Genomic DNA, 15,062 nt, shown 5'->3' on the forward strand with positions numbered 1-15,062 from the left:
CTGGGCATCTTTCTTTTGGTGTTTTTCAGAGTCAGAAGAAAGGCCTCTTTAGTGTCCTAAGTTTTCATAACTGTGACATTAATTGCCTACCATCTGCAAGCTGTTCGTGTCTTAACGACCATTCCACAGGAGCATGTTCATTAAATATTTATGGTTCATTGAACTAGCATGGGAAACAGTGTTTAAACCCTTTACAATGAAGATCTGTGAAGTTATTTGGAATTTTACCAATTATCTTTGAAATACAGGGTCCTGAAAAAGGGACGTTTCTTTTTTGCTGAGCTTAGTAGGCTACACAGATTTCATGACTATTTTCCCTACAGTCTCGTCCTCTTGGCACTCTGGCTCAACACAGTATTTCCCCTACAGCAGGGGTAGGCTTTATTGGTGTCACACTTTTTATCCATCCCTTGCCATAGCTTTTAAAATGCTATGCCAAGACTTGAAAATGGCTGTCTAGCAATAATCAACAACCGACTTGACAGAGCATGAAGATTTAAAAAAAATGTTTCTGGGAAAATATTATACAATCCAGTTGTGTAAAGCTTTTAGAGACTTACCCAGAAAGACTCACAGCTGTAATCGCTGCCAAAGGTGATTCTTAATGTTTTGTATACACAGTGTATATTGTACATAATTTGAGATGTACTATACATTTTATGTAACAAAAAAGTGTATACAGTACCTTCAGAAAGTATTCACTCAGGGGTGATGTCTGTATTTCAATTTCAATAAATTTGCTAAAATGTCTAAAAACATGTTTTTACTTTTTCATTGTTGGGATTTGTGTGTAGATGGGTGAGAAAAAACATGTTTTAATTCAGGTTGTAACAAAAAACTCAATGTGGAATAAGTAGTATGAATACTTTCTGAAGGCACTGTATGCTTTTGTGTTACAAAACATGTATAGTATATCCCATATAGGCTAAAATATACACTGAGTATAAAACACATTAAGAATGCATGTTTTTTCCATGATAGATTGACCAGGTGAATCAGGGTGAAAGATATGATCCGTTAATTATGTCACTTGTTAAATCCAGTTCAATCAGTGTAGATGAAGGGGAGGAGTTTTAAGCCTTGAGAAAATTGGGACATGGATTGTGTATGTCAAATCAAATCAAATCAAATCAAATTGTATTGGTCACATACACATGGTTTGCAGATGTAAATGCAAGTGTAGCGAAATGCTTGTGCTTCTAATTCCGACTATGCAGTAAAATCTAACTAGTAATCTAACATTTTCACAACAACTACCTTATACACACAAATGTAAAGGGATGAATAAGAATATGTACATATAAATATTTCGATGAGCGATGGCCCTGCGGCACAGGCAAGATGCAGTAGATGGTATAGAATACAGTATATACATATGAGATGAGTAATGTAGGATATATAAACATTATTAAAGTGGCGGTATTTAAAGTGACTAGTGATACCTTTATTAAGTCAGTTTATTTAAGTGGCCAGAGATCTGAGTCTGTTTGTTGGCAGCAGCCTCTCTAAGTTAGTGATGGCTGTTTAACAGTCTGATGGCCTTGAGATAGAAGCTGTTTTCAGCCTCTCGGTCCCAGCTTTGATGCATCTGTACTGACCTCGCCTTCTGGACGATAGCAGTGTGAACAGGCAGTGGCTCGGGTGGTTGTTGTCGTTGATGATCTTTTTGGCCTTCCTGTGACATCGGGTGCTGTAAGTTTCGTGGAGGGCAGGTAGTTTGCCCCCAATGATGCGTTGTGCAGACCGCACTACCCTCTGGAGAGCCTTGCGGTTGAGGGTGGTGCAATTGCCGTACCAGGCGGTGATACAGCCTGACAGGATGCTCTCGATTGTGCATCTGTAAAAGTTTGTGAAGTGTTTTAGATGACAAGCCAAATTTCTTCAGCCTCCTGAGGTTGAAGAGGCACTGTTGCGCCTTCTTCACCACGCTGTCTCTGTGGGTGGACCATTTCAGTTTGTCCGTGATGTGTACGCCTAGGAACATAACATTTTCCGCCATCTCCACTACTGTCCCGTCAATGTGGATGGGGGGTGCTCCCTCTGCTGTTTCCTGAAGTCCACGATCATCTCCTTTGTTTTGTTGACGTTGATTAAGAGGTTATTTTCCTGACACCACACTCCGAGGGCCCTCACCTCTTCCCTGTAGGCTGTCTCGTCGTTGCTGGTAACTAGGCATACCACTGTAGTGTCGTCTGCAATCTTGATGATTGAGTTGGAAGCGTGCATGGCCATGCAGTCATGGGTGAACAGGGAGTACAGAAGAGGGCTGAGAATGCACTCTTGTGGGGCCCCAGTGTTGAGGATCAGCCGGGTGGAGATGTTGTTTCCTACCTTCACCACCTGGGGGCGGCCCGTCAGAATGTCCAGAACGCAGTTGCACAGGACGGGGTCGAGACCCAGGGTCTTGAGCTTAGTGACGAGTTTGGAAGGTACTATGGTGTTAAATGCTGAGCTGTAGTCAATGAACAGCATTCTTACATAGGTATTCCTCTAGTCCAGATGGGATAGGGCAGTGTGCAGTGTGATGGTGATTGCATCACCATCACACTTACAGCAATTCAATATTTCGAAGGTGTTCCAAATGTTTTGTAAAGTCAGTGTAAGTATTATGTTGGAAACTTTGTTTAACAATTGTATCTTCCACCTCAACAACCGTTGAGTAGAATCTTTCTGCATGGAAGATGAAAAAAGAAAATGTATATTTATTAATCTGGAGTTATTGTTGCGACTCTAATTACTGTAATTGGTACACTTGGGAAACAAAAATATGAAACCCTCAATAGAAATATCCAAATTAGAGCACAGAATAATCATGAACAAATGAAACTCACATAATCATCCAGATAAATAAATTGCAATACCACAGCAATTATGTTGACTGACTATATATGGTAACAAACTGCTTAATTTGAGCACCACTGAGCATTAACATTCTATTAATGGCTTTAAAATCCCCTAGAGTCGATTTCCGCAGACCCACAGAAATTCAAATAGCATAGTAAAAAAATCTCCATAAAAATCTGTTAGTTTAAGATAGCGATATTTTTTTGCGTTGGATGCGTCTCCATCCACCAAATCCGCAGATCTCACACTTCCGCATTTGTGGTGAAAGGTGAAAGAGCTAGAGCGATGTTTGTCAGACCATGAGACATCCCGAAAATTCGTCTTCTCACAAAATCGTCTGTACCATCCAAACGGTTTGCCTACGAACTCTATTGAAAGATGAGACTCTCACGAACACGATGGTATTCTCTGATTTGCTCTATGACCTCCACACGCTCTTGGGACTCGTCTGAATTCAGTACAGCCGATCTGCCAACTCCTGTTTTGTAGCGTCCAAACCGTTTGGGCTACACACTAACAAATGTGAGACTAGTCGGTTGTTTTGCTCGAGGAAGCCCACTGGCATTACAATACTCGTCTGAATGTCCCCGGTACCAGTTATAAAAAATGATGGAAGTATGTACAGTCGTGGCCAAAAGTTTTGAGAATGACACAAATATTAATTTCCACAAAGTTTGCTGCTTCAGTGTCTTTAGATATTTTTGTCAGATGTTACTATGGAATACTGAAGTATAATTACAAGCATTTCATAAGTGTCAAAGGCTTTTATTGACAATTACATAAAGTTGATGCAAAGAGTCAAAATTTGTAGCGGTGACACTTCTTTTTCAAGACCTCTTTAATCTGCCCTGGCATGCTGTCAATTAACTTTTGGGCCACATCCTGACTGTTGGCAGCCCATTCTTGCATAATCAGTGCTTGGAGTTTGTCAGAATTTGTGGGTTTTTGTTTGAAAACCCGCCTCTTGAGGATTGACCACAAGTTTTCAATGGGATTAATTAAGGTCTGGGGAGTTTCCTGGCCATGGACCCAAAATATCGATGTTTTGTTCCCTGAGCCACTTAGTTATCACTTTTGCCTAATGGCAAGGTGCTCCATCATGCCCACTCCCTTGGCTGAGAAGCAATCCCACACATGAAGGGTCTCAGGATGCTTTACTGATGGCATGACACATGACTGATGGTAGCGCTCACCTTGTCTTCTCCGGACAAGTTTTTTTCCGGATGCACCAAACAATCGGAAAGGGGATTCATCAGAGAAAAATACTTTATCCCAGTCCTCAGCAGTCCAATCCCTGTACCTTTTGCCGACTATCAGTCTGTCCCTGATGTTTTTCCTGGAGAGAAGTGGCTTCTTTGCTGCCCTTCTTGACACCAGTCCATCCTCCAAAAGTCCTCGCCTCACTGTGCGTATGTAGATGCACTCACACCTGCCTGCTGCCATTCCTGACCAAGCTCTGTACTGGTGGTGCCCCAATCCCGCAGCTGAATCAACTTTAGGAGATGGTCCTGGCGCTTGCTGGACTTTCTTGGGCACCCTGAAGCCTTCTTCACAACAATTGAACCGCTCTCCTTGAAGTTCTTGATGATCCGATAAATGGTTGGTTTAGGTGCGCTCTTACTGGCAGCAATATCCTGGTCTGTGAAGCCCTTTTTGTGCAAAGCAATGATGACAGCATGTGTTTCCCTGCAGGTAACCATCGTTAACAGAGAAAGAACAATGATTCCAAGCACCACCGTCCTCCAGCCTTGTCCTCGTCAACACTCACACCTGTGTTAACGAGAGAATCACTGACATGATGTCATCTGGTCCTTTTGTGGCAGGGCTGAAATGCAGTGAAATGTTTTGGGGGATTCAGTTCATTTGCATGGCAAAGAGGGACTTTGCAATTAATTGCAATTCATGTGATCACTCTTCATAACATTCTGGAGAATATTCTCTAAACTTTTGGGCACGACTGTATAGTATGGGGACAAGGGGTTAAGCACATGTTAAAATAAAAACAATGTAATAATACGTTCTGATCTTTCTTATGTCTCTCAGATATTAAAGGACAGACACTTGAGAACAAGCTTCCTTTACAGCCAGCGTGCCAAGAGGACAAGACTGTAGAGGAAATATAAGAGACCCAGAAGGTTATTGTGTGTTTACTGTATGTTTATGTCTATCTAAACCAATTCAGTCAACGTAGTTCTGTTGCTGCTGCATTTTCCCTCTATAGCTGAAAGAAGCAGGACCAGACTGGGTGAGCCTCTGGTCCCTCCCTCCTTGGCATGGCCATACCCACAGTGTGGCCCCCAGAGGAATCCCCACAGAGGTACGGTGGGTATTTAAACCAGAGTAGAGAGGTAACCTGACCTATGTGGGTCTGTGTGGCGCTGTATTACCCCATACCTTCTACACATCAGGGGAATGAGGCTCTCTCCGGCTCCTGCTCTGGATCCAAGTCTGGCTGGTAGTCTGGTTCTACTACATCTAGCTGTGGTGGCTGGTGGGCTTGCCTTGCTCTCGTCTGCCTCTGCCTCTGGGCTGGAGTCTGTCAGATGCAGGCTCCAAGGCACCCCTCGTCCTCCGGCGTTCTCCCAGGACGGGGACTTTGTCATCGGGGGTGTTTTCTCCATGCACTACTACATGCACACTGTGGATCACAGCTACACCAGCCTGCCTGAGCCCCTGCAGTGCACAGGGAGGTCAGTGAGCTCAAGAGGGAACAGGGGACAGGACTGTGACTGTGTGGGGAGGCAGATAAATTGTGTTTTAAAGACAGAGGAACAGTGTTTTAAAGACAGATAAACAGTGTGTTTACAAACAGATAAATAATGTTTTAAAGATAGATTAACAGTGTTTTAAAGACAAATAAAAAGTGTTTTAAAGACAGATAAACAGTGTGTTTACAGACTGATATACAATGTTTTAAATACATATTAAGTGTTTTAAAGACAGATAAAAAGTGTGTTTAAAGACAGATAAACAGTGTTTTAAAGACAGCGAAACAGTGTGTTTAAAGACAGGTAAACAATGTTTTAAAGACAGATAACCAGTGTTTTAAAGACAGATTAACAGTGTTTTTAAGACAGATAAAAAGTGTGTTTGTATCTGAGAGAGTAGGTAAAGCCTACTGTTACAAAGGGTCACATTTTCAAATGCAGGCTATCCTACAATGTCCTCAATTACCGATAACAAAAGTGTAGGCATGTAGACAGTGTGTAAAATAAGACTAGATATTAAGATGTTTGCCCTTGTATAACCAGATATTCTATAGGCTAGTTTACCATTTAGTCAAGAGGTGATCATTCACCTATCTTCTATTTACAGTTTGGATTCCCGTGAGTTGCGCTTCTCACGCGCCATGGTCTTCGCAGTTGAGGAGATAAACAACAGTTCAGACCTTCTACCGGGTGTCACACTCGGTTATCAAGTGCACGACTCCTGCTCCTCGGTCCCCATGGCTGTGAAATTGGCCTTCCAACTGGCTAACGGCCTGGATCCCATGTCTGATACCGGAGAACAGTGCTCGGGGTTGGCTACAGTGACAGCAATCGTGGGGGAGTCTGGCTCCACGCCTACCATCAGCATGTTGCGCATCATCGGCCCTTTCGGCATTCCTCAGGTAAACTCCTGTAGAAATAAATCATATATTCTCCTCTCTTTCAGGAAATACATTTTCTTTTAACTTCCTGTATTCCAACTGCATTCTCCTCTCTTTTAGGAATAAATATTTACGTGTGAAATTATGTGGAGAAAGTCTGGAGAACTTCTATAGGCATTTTAACATAGACTGAGGAATATGAGTCTGGAAAATGTCTGGATGCATTTCAACATGATCTGAGGACTATCTTTCATCGGCTAGGTTGTTATGGGAGACCAGGGATTAGTTTCACACCTTTTACTCATGTATTTCACAGCACCAGTATGTCTTATAAAACTATTTTAAATATTAATAGAATGACCAATGTCTTGTGTAGAAATATGTATCCTTTTCATTCTTGTAAAATGAAAAACAATAAATCAGCTTATTATTAATGTCTCCCTAACATCATAATACATAGCTGAAGAAAGAAAGCAGAATAGGAAGTAGCCAATACATTAGAGTTGTTAGGCCGACATGATGTTCTTTTTAATGTGTTCGACTGTCTGTTTTTACCCAGGTGAGCCACTATGCCAGCTGTGCTTGTCTGAGTGATAAGAAACAGTATCCAACCTTCTTCAGAACCATCCCCAGTGATAAGTTCCAGGCTGCCGCTCTGGCCCGCCTCATCAGGCACTTCGGCTGGACCTGGATTGGGGCGGTCCGTTCTGACTCTGACTACGGTAATAACGGGATGGCGGCTTTCCTACAGGCAGCACAAGAGGAAGGCATCTGTGTGGAGTATTCTGAAGCCTTCTACCGTACCAACCCACTCAGCAGAGTGCAACGGGTGGCCGACGTGATCCGCAGGTGATCCATGATTACTTGTGAACTTTTCATTCATACAAATGCAAGACTATATTTATAAAAAATATTATTGTTATTAATTTCTCTCTTTTCCCAAAGCTGATCTGTGAGACTAACATGTTTTGCATATATTAAGCATGTCAAAAGTGTTTATTAATACTATTGTTTATGTTCACTTCACTGAGACATTCATGACCAGCATATTAAGCATATGATATAATCATGTTCCCCAGCTCCACAGCCCGGGTGGTGGTTGCATTTGCAGCCACTGGGGACATGAGGATCCTGCTGATGGAGTTGGACCGCCTGCCCTCTCCGCCCCGCCAGTGGATCGGGAGCGAGACCTGGGTCACTGACCCAGATATGCTGCGCTTCGGCCTGTGTGCCGGGGCCATCGGATTTGGCATCCAACGCTCTGTCATCCCCGGCCTCAGGGACTTCCTCCTGGACCTCTCCCCACAGAAGGTGTCCAACTCTCCCCTGCTCACTGAGTTCTGGGAGGGAGCCTTTGGCTGTAGGCTGGGGAAAGGTATCTATCTATCTATCTATCTATCTATCTATCTATCTATCTATCTATCTATCTATCTATCTATCTATCTATCTATCTATCTATCTATCTATCTATCTATCTATCTATCTATCTATCTATCTATCTATCTATCTATCTATCTATCTATCTATCTATCTATCTATCTATCTATCTATCTATCTATCTATCTATCTATCTATCTATCTATCTATCTATCTATCTATCTATCTATCTATCTATCTGTCTGTCTGTCTGTCTGTCTGTCTGTCTGTCTGTCTGTCTGTCTGTCTGTCTGTCTGTCTGTCTGTCTGTCTGTCTGTCTGTCTGTCTGTCTGTCTGTCTGTCTGTCTGTCTGTCTGTCTGTCTGTCTGTCTGTCTGTCTGTCTGTCTGTCTGTCTGTCTGTCTGTCTGTCTGTCTGTCTGTCTGTCTGTCTGGACCTCTACAGGTGTTGGGGTTGAGGAGAAGGTGTGTGATGGCAGTGAGGATATACAGCAGCTACAGACCCCCTACACAGATACATCTCAGCTGCGTGTCACTAACATGGTGTATAAAGCTGTTTACGCCATAGCACACGCCATCCACAGCATTGTTTGTGAAGAGAGAGAAAACTCCACTGTGAACTGTGACAAAAACCTCCATGTGAAGCCAACACAGGTGAATGACAAGTCTGTAGTATAATGTCCTGATAGATATGTTTATTTAGACTACATGTATGAAGGATATTACGGCTGGTTTTGAAGCAAAACCTTTGAGAAATATACGACGTAAATGAAAGTTCAGTTTCTCTCTCTCCATCTCTCTTCTACTCACTCCATCTCTCTCTTCCCTGATCTCTGTCTCTCTTCCCCTCTCTCCATCTATCTCTCCATCTCTCTTCCCTTATCTCCATCTCTCTTCCCCGCTCTCCTTCTCTCTCGTCCCCTCTCTCGCTCCCTTGCCCTTCCAAACCCCAGGTCCTGGAGAGATTGAGGAGGGTGAATTTCTCTCGTAATGGGTACCAGGTGTCTTTCGATGCAAACGGGGACCCAGTGCCCACATATGAGCTGGTCAACTGGCAGATAGGGGAGAGTGGTAAGATGGAGTTTGTGACAGTGGGGCGCTATGATGCGTCCCTGCCTCCTGACCAGAGGTTTGACATGGAGAGGGAAATCACCTGGGTAAAGAACAGTACACAAGTACCTGTGTCAGTGTGCAGTGAGAGCTGTCCCCCAGGCACTCGTAAGGCTGTACAGAAAGGAAAGCCTGTATGCTGTTATGACTGTATCCAATGTGCAGAGGGAGAGATCAGTAATAACACAGGTAGGACAATAGGAATAGTTGGCATAAAATATGTAGTAATTTCTATCACGGTTAACTAAGTAGTGGTATATTCATATTACCAGCACTACAAAGGTAGTGTCTGTCAATCATGTTCCTATTCTTATTATCTCATGTAAGCTGCACATTAATTCAACATTCTTTATTGTAAACTGACGAAGTGCAGCATTGTGGGACATGTATTTGTAAATAAATAAAACCTGAATCTATTATTATTAACATTTGATGTCTGTTGTTTTGTCCTGGTCAGATTCTTCAGACTGTCTGATCTGTCCCGAGGAGTACTGGCCCAACGCTGAGAGAGACCGCTGTATCCTTAAGCCTGTGGAGTTCCTGTCCTTCCACGAGGTCCTCGGAATCATCCTGACCGCCTGCTCTGTGGGCGGGGCTTGTCTGGCCATCGCCACGGCAACCGTCTTCTACCGCCACCGAACTTCGCCCATCGTCAGGGCAAACAACTCTGAGCTGAGCTTCCTGCTGCTCTTCTCCTTGACTCTGTGTTTTCTGTGTTCTCTTACTTTCATTGGCCGGCCCTCTGAGTGGTCCTGTATGCTGCGCCACACAGCGTTTGGGATCACCTTCGTCCTCTGCATCTCTTGTGTTCTGGGGAAAACACTAGTGGTGTTGATGGCCTTCAAGGCTACGATTCCAGCCAGTAATGTCATGAAATGGTTTGGTCCTCCACAGCAGAGATTGACTGTAGTGTCCTTCACATTTGTCCAGGCTTTGATATGCACTCTGTGGTTGGTCCTGTCTCCTCCCTTCCCCATTAAAAACCTCACTACCTACAAGGAAAAGGTCCTTCTCGAGTGTGACTTAGGCTCTGTAGGGGCATTCTGGGCTGTGTTGGGCTATATAGGACTCCTGTCTCTCTTGTGCTTTGTGCTGGCTTTTCTGGCTCGGAAGCTGCCTGATAACTTCAATGAGGCCAAATTCATCACCTTCAGCATGCTCATATTCTGTGCTGTCTGGATCACCTTTATCCCAGCTTATGTCAGCTCTCCTGGGAAGTTCACAGTAGCTGTGGAGATCTTTGCCATCATCACCTCTAGCTTTGGGTTGTTCTTTCTATTATTTGTTCCTAAATGCTTTATTATTCTGTTCAGGCCGGAGAAGAACACCAAGAAACACCTTATGGAGAAGACATCCAATGATATACGTTATTAAGAAATGATTGAGGGGGAAAACATTGTCACGTTCAGTTATAAGGTTTATTATACAGTTCAGTAGGACTACTCTGACAGAGATGACCAACAATTTAGCAGGTAATCATTGGTAACATTGTAACTAGTAACATGTAACAGGGTCACTTTAGATATTCCAATGTTTTGAGAGGTTTTCAAATCTAGAGTGTTAAAATCTAATATGACCTGCTAAATGATGTGATTAGCAGTAGCCTACAGAGTGGAACCACTTCCATGTTGTTGGAGAAAAGCTTTATTCCTTTATGAATTTATATAACATTGAAGTGCATGTGTTCAATTGCTATTGTAATTCATCATAGTATGTATTATAATAGTATAATATAATAAACATTTTCAGATATATTGGTGTCTTGTCAATGATTGCTTGGCCTGTCAATCCACATTTGTTAGATACCTTGTTTTTTATATTCATTGCATTTTATTAATTACAGATCACAAATAAACCAACCACATTTTTGCAAACACTTCACCAGTGATGGTCAGTCTTCTTATGCTTACATCACCTACTAGAGCAGTTAATTAAGACACACACTGTTCAAGAAGCCAAATAGTTTCTAGTGCCATGTAGAGTACTTCAATTTCTATTTATTTAACAAGTCATTTAAGACCAATTTCTTATTTACAATCACAGACCACCCCAGCAGAACCCTAACACGGACGACGCTGGGCAAATTGTGCGTCGCCCTACAGGCCTCCCAATCACGGCCGGTTGTGATGCAGCCCGGAATCGAGCCAGGGTCTGTAGTGACACCTCTAGCACTGATATGCAGGGCCTTAGACCGCTGCACCACTCTGGAGAACAGGTACTGTAGTGGGCAGCAACCATTATGAGCTGTGGTTATGAGTAACACTTAACACTAAGTTGTCTTTACTTGTAGCACCTGTCAAACGTTAGAACACAGCTACTCATTCAAGGGGTTTTCTTTATTTCTATTATTTACTACATTGTATAATAATAGTGAACACATCAAATCTATTAAATAACATTTGGATTCATGTTGTAACCAAAAAAGTGTTAAATAAATCATATTTTGGGTTTTAGATTATTCTGCCTTGATGACAGCTTTGCACACTTGGTATTCTTTCAACCAGCTTCATGAGGTAGTCACCTGGAATGCATTTCAATTAACAGGTGTGGCTTGTTAAAATATAATTTGTGGAATTTCTTTCCTTCTTAATGTGTTTGAGCCAATAGTTTGTGTTGTGACAAGGTAGTGGTGGTATACAGAAGATAGCCTGTTTGGTAAGAGACCAAGTACATATTATGGCAAGAAGAGCTCAAATAAGCAAAGAGAAAGGGGAGGAGATCATGTTGTAAAAACAAGTAACATATAAGGATTGTTAAATATTACTGGAAATACATTCATAAATAATCACACTAACTTACACACCCGTACACACACACACACACACACACACACACACACACACACACACACACACACACACACACACACACACACACACACACACACACACACACACACACACACACACACACACACACACACACACTCACACATCATAGGAGATCCTGACTCAATGTCACACTCAGATCTTCTGAACCGGTACACATAGCAGTCAGTCTAGGACACTTTGAGCCGCTGTCCGCCCCAAAATCCAACTTGCAGCCAAACAGTTCCTCCCAGAACATATTGATGAACTCAGACCCCGGTGTGGGCGAGGGCCTGACCTTCAGCAGGAAGTCCCCCAGGCCAGGGATACTGACTCCTGGGAAGGAGAAGCCCAGGGTGCCCTGTAGCAGTGGGTGGAACTGAGGGGAGGTGAGCAGGCTGGCCGTAACCCAGGCCTCACTGGCCACCCACTGGAACCCTGTAACGTTCCTCACTGCCAGCTGAGGATGAGGAATTAAACAGTTGGTATTGTATGTTGCTTATCCACGTTCTCAGAGAGTTTCTACATAGTTTTATTTAGCACAATAAAACCTGAAGAAAGGAAGATAAATAAATCAAAATGAAGTAAATACTTGACAGAATATTTTATAGAGGAGAACTCACCTCAGAGAGAAACTCCAGCAGCTGGCCCTCTGTAGCGAAGGCTACCACCACGCGAGCCTTGGAGCTCTGCAGGGTGTCCGCCATGGCACGTAGCCCAGCTGGGGAGGGCGAATTGGGGATGGTGAGGTGGAACGCCAGGCAGCCTCCCTGGTCCTTCAGCTGCTTGGTAAAGGCCTGGATGCCATAGCGACTGTAGTCGTCCGAGGTGCCCAGGATGCCAACCCAGCGCCAGCCGAAGTGGCTCACCAACTGGACTAAACCCCAAATCTAGGATGAGATAAAAAAAAGTGAAGGATTAGACTGAGAGCATGGCATAAGAAAAATTATGGTGCACATTTTCATAGAAGCAAAAGCAACTTGTTCAGAGAGACATTTACTATTAACATCATTGTAATCTGGCACTGTAATTCAATTTGAATAATTTTTTTCAACAATTTGCGTTGTATAGAGGTGATTGTTTAACTAGAGTTTATTCAACTGAGCAATACATGAATACTTAAAGTGTACTTAACACATTACTTTTGCACTACTTATATCTAAAACTTTCTCATATTTCTTCACACCTGGAACAGGTCATTGGGCACAGTCTGCTGGAACGAGGGGTATCAGAGTTTATCTGTCAGACAGGTACAGGTCGCAAAGTAACTTACCTGTGGAGAGAACAATATATTATACATGTTAAACTATCTATCTCTATCTCTGTCTCTCTCTCAATTCAATTCAAGGGGCTTTATTAACATGGGAAACATACAGTTGAAGTTGGAAGTTTACATACACCTTAGCCAACTACATTTAAACTCGGTTTTCACAATTCATAACATTTAACCCTAGTAAAAATTCCCTGCCTTTGGTCAGTTAGGATCACCATTTCATTTTAAGAATGTGAAATGTCAGAATAATAGTAGAGAGAATTATTTATTTCAGCTTTTATTTCTTTCATCACATTCTCAGTGGTTCAGAAGTTTACATACACTCAATTAGTATTTGGTAGCATTGCCTTTAAATTGTTTAACTTGGGTCAAACGTTTTGGGTAACCTTCCACAAGCTTCCCACAATAAGTTGGGTGAATTTTGGCCCATTCTTCCTGACAGAGCTGGTGTAACTGAGTCAGATTTGTAGGCCTCCTAGCTCGCACACACTTTTTCAGTTCTGCCCACAAATATTCTATAAGATTGAGGTCAGGGCTTTGTGTTGGCCACTCCAATCCCTTGACTTCGTTGTCCTTAGGCCATTTTGCCACAACTTTGGAAGTATGCTTGGGGTCATTGTCCATTTGGAAGACCCATTTACGACCAAGCTTTAACTTCTGACTGATGTCTTGAGATGTTGCTTCAATATATCCACATAATTTTCCATCCTCATGATGCCATCTATTTTGTGAAGTGCACCAATCCCTCCTACAGCAAAGCACCCCCACAACATGATGCTGCCACCCCCGTGCTTCACATTTGGGATAGTGTTCTTCGGCTTGCAAGCGTTCCCCTTTTTCCTCCAAACATAACGATGGTCATTATGGCCAAACTGTTCTATTTTGTTTCATCAGACCAGAGGACATTTCTCCAAAAAGTACGATCTTTGTCCCCATGTGCAGTTGCAAATCGTAGTCTGGCTTTTTTATGGCGGTTTTGGGGCAGTGGCTTCTTCCTTGCTGAGCGGCCTTTCAGGTTATTTCGGAATAGATACTTTTGTACCAGTTTTCTCCAGCATCTGCACAACGTCCATTGCTGTTGATCCACAATAGGATGCTGCCACCCCCATGCTTCATGGTTGGGATGGTGTTCTTCGGCTTGCAAGCTTCCTCCTTTGTCCTCAAACATAACGATGGTAACGATCTTTGTCCCCATGTGCAGTTGCAAACTGTAGTCTGGCTTTTTTATGGTGGTTTTGGAGCAGTGGCTACTTCCTTGCTGAGCGGCCTTTCAGGTTATGTCGATATAGGACTCGTTTTACTGTGGATATAGATACTTTCATATCTGTTTCCTCCAGCATCTTCACAAGGTCCTTTTCTGTTGTTCTGGGATTGATTTGCACTTTTTGCAACAAAGTACGTTAATCTCTAGGAGACAGAACGCATCTCCTTCCTGAGCGGTATGATGGCTGCGTGGTCCCATGGTGTTTATACTTGCGTACTATTGTTTGTACAGATGAACGTGGTACCTTCAGGCATTTGGAAATTGCTCCCAAGGATGAACCAGACTTGTGGAGGTCTTAGGTAGGCCTTGAAATACATCCACAGGTACACCTCCAATTGACTCAAATGATGTCAATTAGCCTATCAGAAGCTTCTAAAGCCACAACATATTTTCCTGGAATTTTCCAAGCTGATTGAAGGAACAGTCAACTGTCACGTCCTGGCCATAGAAAGGGTTGTATTCTCTATTTTGGTTAGGCCAGGGTGTGACTAGGGTGGGCCTTCTTTGTCCTTTTTTCTATGTTTTTGTATTTCTTTGTTTTGGCCTGTTGTGGATCTCAATCAGGGACAGCTGTACATCATTGTCGCTGATTGGGAGCCATACTTAGGCAGCCTGTTTGCCTTTGGGTTTTTATGGGTAGTTGTTTCTGTTGTGTGGTTTGCACCTAACAGAACTGTTGGCGTTCATTCAGACGATCGTTACATCAACTTAGTGTATGTACACTTTTGACCCACTGGAATTGTGATACAGTGAAATAGTCTGTCTGTAAACAATTGTTGGAAAAATGACTTGCGTCATG

At 42.8% G+C, this 15,062-nt stretch overlaps 1 pseudogene; it reads left to right on the forward strand.

Moving 5' to 3' along the window:
* The first annotated feature begins 5,117 nt into the window (after positions 1–5,117).
* LOC106592085 (extracellular calcium-sensing receptor-like) lies at positions 5,118–10,555 on the forward strand (annotated as a pseudogene).
* The last annotated feature ends 4,507 nt before the right edge of the window (positions 10,556–15,062 follow it).

The sequence above is a fragment of the Salmo salar genome, chromosome ssa09 (genome assembly GCF_905237065.1).
Source record: "Salmo salar chromosome ssa09, Ssal_v3.1, whole genome shotgun sequence".
In the NCBI taxonomy this organism is placed as follows: Eukaryota; Metazoa; Chordata; class Actinopteri; order Salmoniformes; family Salmonidae; genus Salmo; species Salmo salar.